Raw genomic sequence first — 17,732 nt, 5'->3', positions numbered from 1 at the left:
TGATGTTACAAACAGGCTGTGTCCTGTCAGCAGAGACAGGGACACTCTGGCTGGGGGGGGAGGGGGGCGGGGTGTGGGGTGTACAGAAATGAATAGCTAAAGTGGCCTTTAAATCTCTGCAGAGGGGAAAATATTCTCCCCACCTCCAGCCATGTGCAGTTTCCACAGCAAAAAACACACACCACCACACTGGCCCACGCTTCAGGAGACTGGCCCCCCACATCCCTGCGCCATAGGGTGTGGTGCAGAGAGATACAGACACATCCAGACAGCATAAACCTTCTCATCTCTGCACTGCCCCAACCAGAAGTCTGGCTAAATGAGAGATTTAGAAGGGGGTGGGTAACCAGTTTTACAGCATCTACAGACCGCTCACTGCTTAAAGCAAGGTTTTGGGGTTTTTTTTAATTCCAATTCAGATTAATCGGATTAGAGTGGATATACATGGTGTGTACAGATGACCCCCGCTGCCTCCCACGTCCCAATGCAGACTACAAAGCCCACAAATGCAGCTATAGACATGGTCTGAACACAACAGGAGGGTGCTGTTCAGTGGCTATCCCCCAGAACAGCAGTAGAAAGGTGTGGCCTTTGACAAGAAAGCTCAGTTCCTGTTGAGAGCACTGGGAGCTTCCGGCGGGGTGCTGCACACCTGCTATTCTGGCCACTTAATTTAAGCATTTCCAAAAAAAAAATCTGGTCTCCCATTTAAAAAAAAAAAAAAAAATCAGGCCATCAATGGTAGCCAGCAAGTGGGAGTAGCAAGGTGACTAAAATGTCAGCAGTCTAGCCACAATTGTCATCTGTGCTCACCCAGGACAGAGTTAAAGCTTGTTAAAAAGTCCTGACCAATGGATTTTTAAAGAGGAAAGAAGTCTCATGAGGACAGCTTGGCTGTTGCTGGCACAGATCTGACCCCATCTTTAGACAGGTCTACCCCACTGTTAGCAAATTTCCCTGGGCTTTGTGGAAGACGGGTTTCCCTGAGAGAAGAAGAAACTGACTTAGATGCTGAACTCTGGTAGTATTTGGCTAGCACAGATCTCAGACCTAAAGGTTACTGTCCTGGGGCGGTGGAGACTATGCTAACAACTGGCTTTAAATGCAGCTAACATGCTTTAAAACCTAGTCGGGAGAGGGCCTAAGAAAGGGTGTAGATCAAGACCCAATACAAGAAACATGAAAGTTGGCAGGAGCATATGGTTGGGGGGGAGGGAAGATATGGGGAAGTGGCTAATCAGTCAGTCATAGGTGGTGCAGAAGTGGTAAATTTGGAGATGCATATTAAAGAGATTTAGATTTAAACACCTGAACCATGCTGCTAGGAGACCCTGTTCAGAGCACTGTTGTATCCCAATGGTTTCCTGCCACCCTTTTTATTCCCCGATTTGAAAGCACTGTTTTAGAGGGGGACGTAGCCTTCTCCAGTGAGGACAGCTAAGATAGGACCAACTCTGTTCCAGACACTGTACAAAGGCAGGAGAAATCTCCTTTCATGACAGGATTCAGCCTGCAACAGGCTCCAGAAGACGGTACCACTGATCTCTGCTGTTTCAGGCGGTATGCAGAGAGGATGCAAGCCCACTCCAATGAGGCCTGGAATTCTAGTACCTCACATCTCTGAAACCCCTAGGGATGGTGTTTCCCCACCCCCACACTGTCATTTCCTTCTCTCTCCAGCCCCCACCCTATTCCTTCCCTAGGAGGCTCTCTGTGCCAGGAGCAGAGTCAAAGTTTCTTCTGACATTTCAGACTGAAAGTGACAAGGCTGCATTTCAGTTAGAAGCACACTGCTGTTCTGCTTTTCCTCCAAGTGCTGAGCCTAGCCAATGGTAGTGTGTTAATCCAACACTACACATGGCCTTTACTGGGGCAGGAGAGGATAGTTTGGGCCTTGCTCTCTGGCTCTTTCCTCACACAGCCATACACAGAGCCCCCTGAGGTCTCCAGGAAGAGGCAGCCAGATTCTAAGCTGCTCCCCATACCAAGCGATTGAGCTACAAATTTTCCCAAGGCAGACTCTTTTCATGGTAATGAGTGCAGTTTAAGAACCAAAAATAGACCTTCTCCTTGGATCCAGAAGTCAAGCCACGTTCTCTGTTGGGGGGTTTGAGAGCCAGAAGATTCTTCAGACCAACCCTGACTTCACTTATAGCCAGCCATGTTAATGACAATGGGTTGCCCAGATCTGACACTGCAATCAGAACAGATAACTAAAATAGACCCCAGCTTCCCTCTCCCATGATACCAGTGGGACTGAAGAGTCACCAATATCAGCTGATCTGATTATATGCACAGGGAACAGGTGGAAAGAAAAGGAGGACTTGTGGCACCTTAGAGAGTAACAAATTTTTTGAGCATAAGCTTTCATGAGCTGCAGCTCACTTCATCGGATGCATGCCATCCGATGAAGAGAGCTGCAGCTCACAGAAGCTTATGCTCAAATAAATTTGTTACTCTAAGGTGCCACAAGTCCTCCTTTTCTTTTTGCGGATACAGACTAACATGGCTGCTGCTCTGAAACCTGTCAGGGAACAGGTGGTGAGATCAGTAGTCCCTCTTCTAATAAGAGCTATACTAGGACTAGGATTCACTTTTTGGAGAGTGACACCACCACCCCCCACAGCAGATCTCACTGATACGTGGAGGGAGGGTAGAAACCCTTTCTTACTCCAGGTAAAGAGGAAACCTTTATATACATTCAGGCCAGCCAAAGAAGCTGCTGCACTACTGTAAGATATATGGGTTCTGTGAAGGGGAAATGCAGTTTGTAAAAATCTCACATACTGGCAAGAATGGAGCTGCATTTATGGTTCAGTCATGGCCCATGAGCTTCATGCTATCTGCTAGCACAGAGCCCAGTCATTAGGTTACTATGGTAACTGCATCCGATGCTCTGGGCATGCTAATGCAAGAGCCAGAACTCCCAACCACGGCCTCAGGGTGTTGGTGAGAGAAGCTGTGGTCACAGCATTTAAAAAAACAAAACAAAACAAAACAAAACAGAAAAAACACACCCACACCACGCTTTTACCTGGTGAGGAAATTTAAATTCCTCTCAAGGAGCTGGTTTATTTGGGGTTTTTTTTGGTGCTGGTCTGGTTAAGAGACTCAGGGGGCCTTCCGTCACCAGGAAATACACAATTCAAGGGCATGATTTACAGTTTTGTTGGGTTCTACCCCCAACCCCCAAAAGTCAATTTGTTTTGCTCGTATACCAAGACATGCTTGAAAACAGATCTTAAAGCTCCTGGTATAGCACATCAAAGGCCAGGTATTGCATATGCAATACAAGTGTCAGATCTAAGAGCAGCACGTACATTCAACTCACACCCACCCCAATATCTTTTGCAGAGAAATCCAAAAGAAGAGATTCATGAAAGCAAGAAGCCAGGTACACCAAGAAGTCAGGTGCTATGGAAACTTCACCCCCCTCAGGTCTGCCAGCCCTAACATGGGACACCTGGTCCTGGTTGCGACCTTAGTCTCCCATGCAACACTGAGCCCACTAAGGGTCTCACCTGTGATGTGCCAGGATTTTTTTAAAGACAGGCCTCCAGAAAGGCAGCTTGCCCTCCCAATATCCTGCATTCTCAAGAGTGCTTTACCAACAAGGGCTAGTTAACCTAATGCAGCAGGTAAATATCTGCATTTTGTAAGTTGTTTGCCCCAAGGCCAAGGGGAGAAATGCTGTGCATCCCTGAATTCTAAGCCTAACTATTGGACTACTTGTTTTCTTAGTTGAAGACCACATGTAGTTTGACAGGAGCTAACACTGCTCTGAACACAGAGATAGAAAGCTGTGCGAGTGCCCATGCCACTAGGGACGCAGTCTGGATCAGACACGACTATACAAAAGAATAAGCAAGCACTCGAACCTTTTCCCTAGATCTTACATCACCACACTCATGATCATAAAGCATGAGACAGAAGGGCTGCCTGATTAAGAACAGACATTTAAATCCTTTGCCAGTCTAAGGCAGGGAGTTACTGATTTAGAGCATTGGCCCCAGCCAGTCACCCACTCACAAGAGTCAGTGCTTCCCAGTATAAACACAGGAGCCTGTATTCTTAGAACAAGGCAGAAAGAGAATCACCTCATATGCATGAGAATCAGCGACAGAAACAGGCAGCAATAAATTAAACCTTAATGAGAAAGCACTGGGTGAGCAGCCTTGGTTCAACAACAGAATACAAGGCAGCATGTGTGGGAATGACATCTCTGCTCTTTCCCCTCACCCACCCTCAACATCTTGGGGGAATTCACAGAGAAGGCAGGTCTCTCTCACATGCCACTGAAGGTCTCCTGGCGGGGTGGCATGGTGTATTCCTTGGCTTAGAGGGCTGAAATCAGAAACCAAGAAAGGAGTGTAGCGGTCAGCGTCCCTGTTCCAGCCTTCCCCGTAAGCAAGGCCCAGTCTTGGCAGACGAAGTCCAAACGCTCATGTTCTAGAGGGATGCGACCTGGCCTTTCCTTTCCAAATGCACAACACTGAAGTAGTTTGGATGGTCTGTGCCGAGCAGATGCACATGGAACAATATGCTCCATGACATCTCCTTCTGGGCATTGGAGTCTCCATGCAGAGATCCTTTAAGAAAAGGGAGCAGCATCCCCCACACATCCAGTCAGTTTCCAAAGAGACTACGCTACAAGATTAACAGCAGGTTTCAGAGTAGCAGCCGTGTTCGTCTGTATTCGCAAAAAGAAAAGGAGGACTTGTGGCACCTTGTAGCTCACAAAAGCTTATGCTCAAATAAATCTGAGCGTCTAAGGTGCCACAAGTCCTCCTTTTCATTTTAAGATTAACAGCAGTGCACATCTATAAATAAGCCAGGCTGCTATTCTCAGGGCCCATTCCTAGGCATCAACGCAATGTCATGGCTAGACAGTTAACCTCGGTCTGTGACATAGGTTAAACCTGGCTCCTGGGATACTGAATTCTTCAGTCCTAAACTGGACTGGATTCCCCTCCTCACACCCCCAAGAGGGCGACTGGCTAATATTTGCCCCGATTAGTAAGAGACCCAGGTGAGAGTACCTTGGAAATTCAGGGAGATAGATTCACCTCAAGGTGAATCTTACACTGTCATACAAGGCACTGCACAGGTTGATGTACTCAGACCAGCGCAGCTAAGGAGAGTGGTGTAGACAGGCGAGCAACTCAAGTGCGTCCCTGGAGTGTTTGTACAGCCTGCACTGAAACCTATGGTGCTGTGCTAGCAGGGGCATGCTCTGCTGCCGTCATGTCTCAGATCACAGGGGACATCCCCTAAGAGGAAAAGCTAAACCAGAAGCCTTCTGGTTCCCTTCTGCCAGTCTTCACTGCAGCTAGGAGTGAGCCTCCCAGCCCAGAGAGACAGACTTGGGCTAGCAGGGCTCAAGCTAGTGCAATAAAAATAGCAATGTGGATGTTGTGGCTCAGGGTCTCAGGGCCACCCTGCTTCTACACTGCAGAAGAGGAATACTTTCCCCAAGGAAGGTTTTTAGACACAGGCAGCTGAGAGGGCGAATACAGGGAAACTTAAGTCTAGTCACTGTGACTAACTGAAAGGAAGTAATTAGTCCCACGCACCCTCAGAGGTGAGGTTTGTGTAGAGTCTGCTGCTAAGTGATAGTAACTCAGACAAAAATGCTAACCTTTCGAGAGAGAGAGAGAGAGAGAGAGAGGGAGAGACACAGCGGATACATCCATTTAAGTCATTATCTTTACAGCTACATTGACTTGGAGGCAGAAGCCTGGGTTCAGCTGTGACTGCCAACTGCATGTGACCTCAGGGCAAGTCACTTTGTCAGTACAGAAGTGGAAGTATGGAAAGAGACTTCCCCTTGTCTGAAGCTCTGGGTGTGCTGAAGGGGTGGAGTACGAAGAGGGGACTGGAGGTAGTGAAGTGAGCCTCAAGCATGAAAGCCATGCAGGGATTGTGGAATGGAAATTAATTGGTGCCACACAGAAATGCCACCGATTCTGGACTAATAACTACAAAACCTAGGGGCACTAAGACCAAAATGAGAAAAAGCAGTGACAGCGAGATATGAGAAGGCCTCCCAGTCTGGTGCACACCTGTGTCTCAAAAACTGCTTTAGCAGCAATGCAGATGCAGACAGATTTTAACATCCTGCTACTGATAAAGAGGAGACAGCCCCAACAAAGGGAGGGGGATCTGCCTCACATTTCAGGCCTCTTGCATGGATGTGGTCAGTAGCTGCTGAGCCTAATTAGAGTTTAATGAATTGACAAATGGGATGCCCCCATAAATCCCCACCACAGGGGACTGCTGTCAGATTAAGTGAACGGTATTTAAATATGTGGGGCAGAGAGAGACACGTGACCAAGTAAAGCCTCAGTGCTCTGGAAGCAGGCTCTTCCTTCTCCAGCCTTGTATCCTTGTTCAGGACCAACAGAGTAACAGCCCCTTTAATCCACAGCTCCCTTGGACCTAGGGTGATTACATACAATGGGAGAGAGTAAAAACCTCCCCCAAGCCCCATGCAAGCTACACCCGACATAAAAGCAACTAAACATAAATCAGCTCAGAGATCTAGGAGGAGGGAAGACAAGCACACAGCTCCGGCAGGAAAAGAAAATCCCCATGCTGACCAGTTTTCAAATGCTGCCTGTCCTGCTCAAGCAGGAAATTAGGCCAATGCCGTTGTCTAAGTCCTGTCCCCATCCCCCCACCCTGGGGAGAATTCTGGCTTCTGCACCCAGCAAGAAACAGCACAAATCCCTCTGTATTACATCTACACCTGTGGAGCGTCCCCTGCCCTGAAAAGCTCCTTTCTTAGGGAGCAAGATCTCCTTGTAGGAAGCAAGATTGCTACAGAATCCCACCCTAGCCCATAAGAACTCCATACACAGACCTCCTGCTAAGGTTCCTAATGGGCTACCACTAGCTCAGCTGCATCAGTGGGAGCCCTGCTATAGACAAGGCTCTGGTACATATATAATTTTTAAATTTGTCAACTAGAACTGGTCAGAGCTATGAAAGCACACATTAACAACTCTGCGAGAGCCAGAAGAGAGTCAAAGTGCTATCAACATGAAAGCTGGTTTGCTGCTGTTAATTTCAAATCCTAGGATTACTTGGAGATCTCTACATTTTCTGTTTACTTTGTGCATTTAACAGTACTTTGACTTGCTGGTAGGATCAGTTTCTCCTGGCTTTCACACCACCACAGAGGGGGGAAAAAATTCACACTGGCTCTTACAGAGCCATCAAAAGTTGGCAGTAGAAGTCAGCTTCAGTCCAGGACCAGAGATTGTAAATTGAGCACCTCCTAAAGCTACATGAAAAGACTTTCCAGTTCTCTGAGCAGACATGGCCATCTCAATTTCACCCTTCTTTTGGGTCAGGTTTACTGGCAACTCATGAACCAGAGAAGACGTGGCTGGGTTTTGTTTTTTTTTTCCAGACCCAGGACTGGCAGTTTGTAACACTTTACTTTACTTCAAATCAAGCTTGCTCTCACCAAGACAAAAGATTTGTGTTCTGTCCCTTTTTCAGGCCAGACCTGCCCTTTAAGACCAGTGTATAAATCAGGGAGCAGTCTCCCAAAGGTGGAAACTTTAATCTTGTCATCCAAGAGCCTCAAAAAGAGTATTTGGGCACTTAACTCATTGAAATAGATGGGAGTTACATGCCTAAATGTCTTTTAGTATCTGGGCTGTCCATGCTGCAAAGTGACAGTGTTAAGACTCTTCCTACCATCATGGCCTCTACTAGACTAGAGCATTGTATTAAAGACAAGTTCTAACATGACTTGTCCATATAGCAAACTTGTTAGAACCACAGTTCGTTGGAATGGGATTTAAACACCACTGTGGCTGGCGCCTTGGACAGATCTGAACAGCAAGGAGTGGGTTGTGGGGTTTAGTTCCTCCACTATCCACAGACATCTAATGCCCCAGCCTGGAATGCAGCATGCCTTCTCTCCAAGGGGACAAGTCACCTTTCAGAGCTGTGTTAAGGCTTCAGTAAGAGTTAAACAAAAGGAAGTAATAGACTGGATTTTTGGCAAAGCAGAAAAAGACACATCCGGCCTTTCAAAGAGCTTTCCAGAGCTGCTAATTCTTAGGAACAAAAACACTTTATTTTTGAAGACCTATTTTTAAAGACACCTCCTCCCTGCTGCAGAGGACCTGCAAGCTTCTAGCTGCACCAGGAGCGGCTGCTTTGGGGAAGGGAGGTCAGTTCCTCAAAAAAGTATTCTGGGAAGAGTCTATGCCAGCTCTGCATGTGTACAGCAGAGCAGCCACCATTTACAGTCTGCCTCAGAAACTGGATTCAAATTAGGTAGTTGAGACAGGCAACTAGGAAAGTTATGAGAGTGAAGCCTCATTCAATGTGTGTCTCTAGGATTCCCACCTTTTACCTCCCATCACACACCCTTCTTGCAAAGTAGGGCAGAGTACCCCCTGCAGCAGACTGCTCTCCACTAACTGCTGCAGGGAGCCCGTGTGCCCCCGTTGGAGGGAATGAATCCCCCCCCCCCCCCCATCAGTGGCAGATCCAGCAATATTAAGGCTGGAACAGGATTCCTCCTTACACACTTCAAGTGAAAGGGAGTGTTTTTACAGGCTACTCAAACTAGTTCCTGCCCCTAGGAAAAAAAGAAAAAAGAAATAAAATCAAGGGACTTTCCACTGGGGTGGGAGCAGACAATGTGCTGGCACCATACCACAGGAGTCCCAGCCTGCAGTGATCCTGATGCGTTTAGGGGCTACATGGCCCTTAGGCTCCTGAGCAAAAGGCACAAACCTCCTAGTCAGGCAGGAGTTACACTGCTCTACCCAGTGGCTCAGACAGCTCTGTAGCTAGTACAGATCAAACCTTTTAGAGGAGGATGTATTCCATCATTTGGGAGAACGGAAAGCTAGCCCAGGTAAGCAGTCAGCTCTCACCTCCACCCCCACAGCTTCCAGCTAGGCTGTTTAAGCTAAGCTAAGGAAAGCTGCCTGCAAGAATGGGCTTCACAACTTCAGTCTCACCCCACGCCCCTTTCATCATTTGGCTGGCAACATCAAGCTGTGCATGCCCAGTTGTCCCTACACAGGGAGATGCCAACAGCCTGAGCTGAGTGAATGGGTGGACCAGAGCCAGGACTGATGGGCCCCTCCACCTCCAGTGAGCCTCTGAGGTTACTTATGGGAACAAAATGGGAACTGCAAAGAAGTTGGATTTTTCCAGGAGTTGTTTTGGCATCAAGTGAGGATGAGGTGGTTAAGCAAGATCTAGAAAGTCAATACACTCTTATGCTCTCCCACCTCAGCAAGGTCCAGGGGAAGGGATGGGCAGACCGCAAGAGGAGGAGTTGGGGATGGTTACAGGGAACTTCCAGGTCTCCTGCACTCTTAGTTCCACCACTGACATGTGTGGCCTTGGGAGAGAGTTGCCACTGTGTTTCAGTTTCCCCTTGCCCAAGAAAGGAGAGGGAAGGTAGGTAACTCACAAGGCTTGTGTCTGTGTTCAAGGGCTTTGAGCCCTCAGGAAAAGGTACCCGATTGGCAAAGCCTAGACAGTCTAGACTGTAGAGCTCCTTACAGACGGGAGAAAGGCGGGTGCTCTGAGCACCCCACAGTACTGTACTAACAAGCTAGTTCAGCCAAGCCAGCTCATGCATCCCCATTTAAAAATGGAAGAGGGTTTATGATTGAGGGTAAGTGAAACCTGCCCCTTTGTCTTGTTCATACAGCTGCCTTCTCAAACATGCTCTGAGCTGAGCCAATGGTCTGTAGACATATGGGCCCAGTGGCCTCAGGTTACCAGCCTGGGAGCTCTCTGTGCAGAGGAAGGCTGCCTAACTTCTCTACCTCCACCTCATTTTGCTAGAGCAAGTGCATATGGCTCCCTCTCCCAAGGGCACCAATCTTGTCTTGAGAGAGACTTTCCATCTGAGGAGGCACCAGCAACATGTCAGGCTACAATCTCTTGGGCAAGGCCACCATAGGGTCAAGACTGTTGGCAGAACAGGCTTGCCCCACCAGAGCCAGGGAGTGACTAAGCAACCAGCAAGACATGCCAGGCTCCCCAGTGCTGCTTTACTGCATTTCAACAGTGTCCTTTAGACAGCTTCCGGCTGCATTAATGATGCAGGTGATTAGACTCCCCATGAAAGAGACAAATAGATCTGCTAGGGGATGTTACTGAGCAGAAGACAGAATGAGGGCCTCTGACAACCACCACTGCCATGTCACAGTCAGGATCCCATGCCAACTCCACTTAAGCTTTCAAGTTTCTTCCCACAGAGATGGGCAAGCCCCCCAATTATGCAGGGAGGTTAAGCGCATTGATGCTAGGGAGGACAAGCAAGAGGCACACAGAGCCAGTCCTCCAGGTGGCACTCACTGTACAGAGAATTAATGGGTCTGGCAGCTGGGGCCAGTGGCTTTATCTGTGAGAAGTCTGTGGCTCTGTTGAGAGCACTCATTGGCTTCAACTGGAGGAAGTTATTCTCTGTCTCTTTCTATAAAGCCAACCTGAGAAGGCTCCTCCACTGTTCAGATGTCCTCCCAACCACTAATTCAGCCCACAGATTCCTTTGGAAGAGCATCTGACTGCCACCTCTCCCCTGAAGCTGCTATACCAGAAAACCCCCACCCTGAGCTTTTGCTGGAAGAGAAGGAGGGAGCTATTCTGGTTTGTATCCTTCCAGTACTCTGCCACCTCATCAACCCCCACCACCCCCTCAGAGCCAGGTGTGTCAGGGTCCTTTCCCCACAACAGCAAATGGAAATGCCAGCTCCCATTTGCAAGGAGACAGAGAGCATTTATTCTGAGCCACGTGGCTATGCAAAGCTGTGTACACGACTACAGAGAGCCAGTTACTCTGATCCAGGAACTCGGCAAAAAGGCATCACATAAACACCTGGACTCTGTCCCAGCTGCACAATTCCTCCCTGCCTCCCCACCCCCAGCTTGGAAGGGTCACTTTCATGTAATATGCTGCTACCAGATGGAGTGATTAGGAGTGCCAAGAACAAAGATTGTTGGCTTGTTTTGAAACTCAAAGCGGTTCTGCTTTTGCCTGCCACTTACTAACTTTTTCCAAGAGGGAAGTTGGCCCAAGAGGTAACAGCCAGTTTGCTCTGAACAGAAAGAAATTTACCAAATTAGAGATTTTTCTTGAGATGGAATCTCAGTCAAGTCTTTGCAGTTATTCCCTGGAATCAAAGAAAGTTTCAGAAATAAGAACACTGGTCAAGTGCTTGATGCAGTGTTATGGCAGCCTTGGAATACTGCCTAGATTGATTCCCCAGCAATCATAAGCAACAGCTGGTTCTATGTGCAGCAAGGATAGCTTGACTCTGCAGCAAAGTGACAGGGTTTCAATTTCCCACCCTGCCCTGGAAAAGCCAGGAGACGTACTACATAGGGCAGCCACTTCCTTCTTTGCGAAGGGCTGGAGCCCCAAAGAAACGCTGAGATCAGGCAAGCACAGCAGGAGCGACACACAGCTTTGTTATGTAGTATACCAAGGGCACACATCCTGAGCTCCTTGTGGGTGAGAAACAGCTTGTTTGGTGTGGTATGGGGGGAGGGGAGGCCAGGACCAGAATAAGTAGAACAGTCCAGTGCTAGGTTTTCCTTTGAGTGCTCAGCACAGAAGGAGGGCACTCACTTTGAAAGAGGACTGCAGTGAAGGTGAACAGAAGTGGTGTCAGCAACAGAGCCATCTCCCCTGTGCAAGCTCAAACAAAGGATGCGGCCCTTTTAAGAAGGCTGGTCTGCAGAGAGACCTGCTGCATCCTCTTCCCTGGGGGGAAATTGCTATGCAACTACGCCATTAACTTCCTGCCAGCTATTCCACAGCATCCAAGAAATAAAGGCAGCTAGCTCTGTGGGGTGTACACAAGGCAGAGATGGACAACCCCTCTGATTAGCCACACTCAAGCAGTCGGAGTCTACCCTGGTGGATGCATGTTTGCATTGGGCCTCTGGCCAGGTCTGATGTAAAGGAGATTGCTTAGCCTGTTATACCTGTGTAAGCCCACATTTGCACCACTAACTTCAACCAAGATCAGGGCCTGGCCTAGCATCTTTTGCAGAGTTAAGACACTCTTCCCTGCCCTCCAAGACGATATCTTGCCTTGGCTAGAATTTTGTCAGAGGAAGGAACTCTGCTCTTTGTCACAGTCCAGGGAAAGACACATCCACCAGCAAAGGGAGACACATAATAGATTCTAATATTTATAGAGAATCATCAGTGTAGGATCACATGCACCCAGTGATGGAGGTCAACAGGTGGACTGCCAAAAAAGTTACCAACCCCTCCTTACCATGTTGCAGTAAGCAGTGCTGTACAGGAACTCCAGGGAGGAGATGCTGATTCTTCAATCTACTTTGCAGGGTTAAATATACACATCTGAGGCTTCAAACAAGCTTTAAAGCAGAAGCTCTTTAGAGGTCTGACCAGAGAAGTCAGTTCTACTGCTGTGAGCAGAGGGAATTTAACAGGCTCATGGTGGAGAACTGCAGCCAATACAATGACCCCAGCAGAATACCCATCATGGCAGATTTAAGCAGGGCCTTATGCTGCAATGACACCAAGCCTATGTATTGGGAACACGTACATTAAGTATGAGACACCAGAAGTTTCTAAGGCTTCCGCACCCAGCTTTGGGATGTGCTGGGATAAGAGGAGATATGAAGCTAGTGTCACTGCAGATAGCAACCAAGGCCTGAATTTGGATGGTAAGGACACCAGGAACCGCAGAGCCTAGCACCTGAGTTCTGCTACCCACCTTATATTATGCAGGCCGAGTAGCTGACTACACTCAGTCCTCCAATAATGCCACTGGCTCCCAATTGATTTCAGGAGTAGGGGGTAACATTTCTAACTTGTTTGAAGCTACCACCCATGGTCTTAGCTTCAATCTTCCTGAAAGACCTGATCTTGTCCTGCTTACCTGCACACACTTAGACCTGTGGCATATATTCAGCCTTGTTGACAAGAGCCTTCTCTGCAGCTCTTGCTAACCAGAAAAGCATTTCTGTATCTTACTTCAAAATTACAGCTGAAACCAGCCACCCCCCAGCCTATGCCTCTTCCATTTTTGTTATGGTATTTAAATCTACAGAGCTTTTCGGCACCCAATTTGCATGAGACACTGCAGAGTAACACAGGATAGGCCAAACCTGCTAACAATGAACAGCCTTTGTCAGTTGCTCTAGGACTTTGTATCAGAAGTCAATGGAGAAAGATTTACAAAGGCAGTTAAAAAAAAGACACTCAAATGTGCTGGGAAAATAAAACAAGTGGAAGCACAAGCCTCCATCACTGTGGGGAGGGGGAGGGGAAAAGTCAGAGGGCAGAGTTAAACAGCCATGCTTTCTTGGAAGGCTGAATACAGATTTATTACCGGGCAATGTCAGATAGCAAGGAGGAAGCCCAGCCTTCTTCCTACTGCTTTCTTGAAGACAGAGGCTTAGGGGCTGGCAAGAGGCCAGCACAGAGACAGAGGAGAGCCTATGGTAAGGCATGCTTGGAAAAAGCAGCCTCTCCTTGCCAGTATAAAGGTTGCTTTTCTTCCTTTTGGAAGATCTAGAGCTGCAAAGGGAACAGCTTATCATTAGCTGAGGCTGTTTAGAAAGGGTGGGTCCCATCTGGGCTCTCCCAGTGCCAGAGACAGGGTCATATGGAGGCAGAGCTCACCTTTCCAGCCACTCCCTCCTCCTCCTCCCCAGAGCACCGAGAAAGCCATGTGGCTCCAGCTAAAGGGACGTTAAAGGGAGAAAGTGAAAGCAGGAAACAAAACAGCTGAACTAGATTTAAGACAAAGATGTGGAGCCCAGATTCTGTGGCGATTAGGGCCCTAGACATGGGCTGCTTCTGTCACCTCTCTGACAATGTAAGACATAAGTACCAGTGTATCCAGCCACCTCAATCCCTCTGCATTGATCCTCAACACCCTGGTGAGGTACAGCAGGGCTATGACCCCATTTTACAGACAGATGACTGGAGGCAGAGATTAAGTGACCTGATCAAGGACACACATCTGTGGTGGAGCAGAGAACTGAACCCAGGTCTGACTGGTGGAGATTCCCATTACCCCAGTAAATAAGATGGACATTATGACAGGTGAGGGGCACCAGACTCAGTTGAAAGCCAGAGTCTGGAGGAAGGGGATAGATTCTGCAAGTTACCAAGTCACTCACTAGTGCTGTCCCCAGAGGTCATGCTTCCTAGTCACTGGCAACCCAGAACAGCCCTGGGGCAAACCTCAGAGCATTTAAAGCAAATCAGGAGTTCAGGTGTTTACAGGAATCTCTTGTGACAAAGGTTCTTTGAGGGTGAAGTAAAAAGGTTTAGGACAGTTAATTGCTTTGTTCAAGCCTCTGCATCTACCCCTGATGGTCTCTGGAGAAGAGGCAGCTTTCTGTACATCTCCTCAGGTCACCAAAGGGTTAAGATAGCAACTCTGCATCAAAGGGAATGCAGTTTCTCAACCCCTTTCTGCTCCAGAGGGTTGCGCACACTCCTTGGAATCTCAGGAATTTCCCACTATTATCCCCACTTCCCTTTCACCAGAGGCAGGGTGAGAGGACTCTGGGCCCTTCCTTCTGCTCAGGACAAGAGAAGCACTCTGGGTGCAGGCTCTGGTTCTCACCTTCCATTCCCCGCCTAACCCCTCCCCCCCAAAATCACCACATCAGGAGACAGAATGGCTTCCATGTGTTTAAGACAGAGGCTATCAGCCTTGCAAGATCAGAGTTAACCCTTAACAGCATTTCCCTTTTGAGGTTTGGCTATTTGCTAGAACCATGTTTGTCTCAGAGTCATGCACACAGGGACTCCCAGAAAGCAGACCTTCACCTGAGCTAACCAGCCACCACCAGCAGAGCTAGGACTCTTCCAGAACTCTTTTTGTAGCGGTGCTGTGGCTAGGGAGTCCATGAAATCAGTGGCAAGATGATCACACACTAGTGGAGACTATTTGGTCTTCGATCCAAAGGAAGGAACTATTCATTGCTTTGAGGTCTTGTAAAAAAAAAAAAAAAAAAAAAAAAAAAAAAAAAGGTAGAGAGGATCCTGGTTGTGTGCTGGAAAGCGCCCAGCTCTTCACAATGCTGCACTGACACCAAATAAAAGAGTGGGGAGGTCCTACCCAGTTTTCTTTTGTAGCTTCTCTGAAGTGTCCCTGTCCATGAGAGAGGCCTGGCAAAAGACTGGGGGAGGTTGCTTCTTGGAGAGACACAGCAAGCACACAACCCTTGAATCCAAGTCAGCATCCATTTTGACAACAGTTTAGGCATAACCCTCAATCATCTTTCTGCCGTTTGGAACTGGCTTGTCAAAACATAGCTCATTAGAGCAGCCAGCCAGGATCTCATTATATGAGCATCCAGCTTCTCTAGCTGGAGACAAGATGTTTGGGATGAAACTCAGTGCGGAAATCCAGCAGGCAGGTCTACTGCTGAACACACATCCTGTCCTGTGTGCCTGTGACAACCTAGAGCCTCCCAGCTTATTAGCAAGGTCTCCAACTCACAGCTGGGCCACTGGGGTGGCCTACATTAAAATCAGCAACAAATTCAAGATAAGAGCCTGCAGGACCCAGATTTGATGACATTGAACAGCCAACCTCCAGTGCTGGCAATAAATATTCCTTTCTTTGGCCTGCAGTAACTAAACACATTGGTGCTACAGAAGTTTCCTGTTCTGCCTACATGTTAGAGCCAGAAGTGGAAGGTGCCAGGACATGACCTGTGCATAGCCAGAGAGAGTTAAGTAGCAAGTGACTCATTTCCTCACCTCACTGTAGCACTGCATCTCAGAGAATCAGAACCTATAGAGATCATGCCCAACCTGCCTGGGAGCCAGGAACTGCAGTGGTCCACTCCTAGTTCTAACACCAACTCCTGTGGCCTTGAGCAAGTCACAACCTCTGGCTGTTGCCAACACTTTTGGCAAAGTTTTTCCTCACTGCCACAGTCCACAGGGTTGTCAGTAGTGAGGGGAGCACTATGTTAAAGGAGCAGCAGGAAGTTTTTGCCAGCACACCTGGTATAGCAAGGCCTGCACCTCAGTTCTACCCTAACCCCATTTGATAGCTCTGGTGGGGTATACCCACTTTATAAGAATGCTGTCAGGATTAGAGTACTTGGTAAATGGAACGAGCGATACAAATTCTAAGCAGTATTAGCTTAACAGCTCTTAGAAAGAGAATTACTTGGTATTTGTAAAGTGGCAACAAAAAAATCCTCTAGTACAAGCTGCTTTATAGTCATTAGAGAGACAAGTCAAATTAACAGTCAAATTCCTACCTGTGAATTCAATGGGAGTAAGATTGGGGCCAACAATGCAGGATCCAGCTGTATATTGCTAACACTAGAACCTCAGAGGTTAACAGATTTAGCTTTTGCACATTAAACCAGAATGATCAGTCTTGTGTGCATCAGTTTCACTATCCCCTGCAGAGATTTAAAAGTCCAAGACAAAGGGAGATTGAGGATTATGAACAGGAAGAGTGGTTGCTGTAGCTCACGAAAGCTTATGCTCAAATAAATTGGTTAGTCTCTAAGGTGCCACAAGTCCTCCTTTTCTTTTAGTAGAACTTCAAATCTTTTGGATCTAAACAAAGTGAACCCTTTTGTGAAACCCTATTTAATCACTTGTCAGATATAGTGAAGATTAAGCACCGAAAGTGTTAACACTTGCTAGTGTCCCATTATGAAGCATCCTGTACTCAAGTCCTCTAAGGAGGAGACAATGCTCCCCAGCTACTGAATTAAGTGGCATGACTCCAGGAAGAGGAATGGAAAGTCCCTTTTGACAGCAGAAGGATTGAGAGTAGGCAGTGATGACCAATCAGAAAGCTAACTGGGTGCCAATCCAGAAGTGATGCGAAACTGAATGGCCTCAGATTGAGGGGGTGGAGCTTGTTGTGTATTTGAAGAAAGCCCTGGTGGTAGAAACTCCTTTTAAGCATCTTTCCTGAGAAAGCACACATGGTCAGAGCTGTGCTCTGCTTTCAAGTACCTCTCTGCTCTCACTCCTTTATATCCCCACTGCCCCTTTCATCTCTCCAGGTGCTTTCAGTCCCTGTTACCACAGTATCTGAGCACCTCACACTCTGGTGTACTTATCACGACAACATCCTTGTTAAGTAGGGAAGTGCTCTCTTCCTCCTCATTTTACAGATTGGCAAGTCACTTAATTTGCCCAAGATCACAGGAAGCCTATGGCAGTGCAGGGAATTGAAACTGGATCTCTCAAGACCCTGACTAGCACCCAACCACTGGACCATCCTTATTCTTTGCATATAAAGGATATATTTCCCTCCCTCTGCCCCTCCCCCTGTGCTCAGCATGATCCAGACTCCTTCCCTGAAGGCATTTTGCAGAGCCTTCTTAAGGCAAACGCCACATAGATCACCACAACGCATCCTTGTGATACATGGGAGAGAGGGTTCAAACACACTCCCCCAAGTGACAGCTACCCTGTTCAGAGGTTATGACTTGGCATTTTAGTCAGAGGGGATGTTTGCTTTCGTGTCTGGAGTGCCCCACTATGGCACACACAATCTAACTGGTCTTGAGTTGTGTGCCTTTGACAATGTCAGTTTATAACTTTGAGATGGGACTGGTCTCTAACCCTCATCCCCCTCAACTAAGAGCTGGGGCATCAAGAATGCCTTTTGGTGCAAGCGTTCTGTGGGAGCAACCGGAAGCAAATTCCGGCATCAAGAGACCTTAGCCAAGAATATCCCCTGCATCTGCTGGCATCAGCT

General features: G+C 47.8%; 1 protein-coding gene across 1 annotated transcript in view; it reads right to left on the bottom strand.

Annotated features, from left to right (window-relative positions):
• LASP1 (LIM and SH3 protein 1) overlaps positions 1-17,732 on the bottom strand; it is a 59,200-nt gene that overhangs the window by 34,185 nt on the left and 7,283 nt on the right. The gene's annotated exons all lie outside the window — the stretch shown is intronic.

This window comes from Chelonia mydas, chromosome 27, assembly GCF_015237465.2.
Source record: "Chelonia mydas isolate rCheMyd1 chromosome 27, rCheMyd1.pri.v2, whole genome shotgun sequence".
NCBI classification, from domain to species: domain Eukaryota; kingdom Metazoa; phylum Chordata; order Testudines; family Cheloniidae; genus Chelonia; species Chelonia mydas.
The sequence above is the reverse complement of the archived record's forward strand: the minus strand, read 5'-3'. Positions and strand labels throughout refer to the sequence as shown.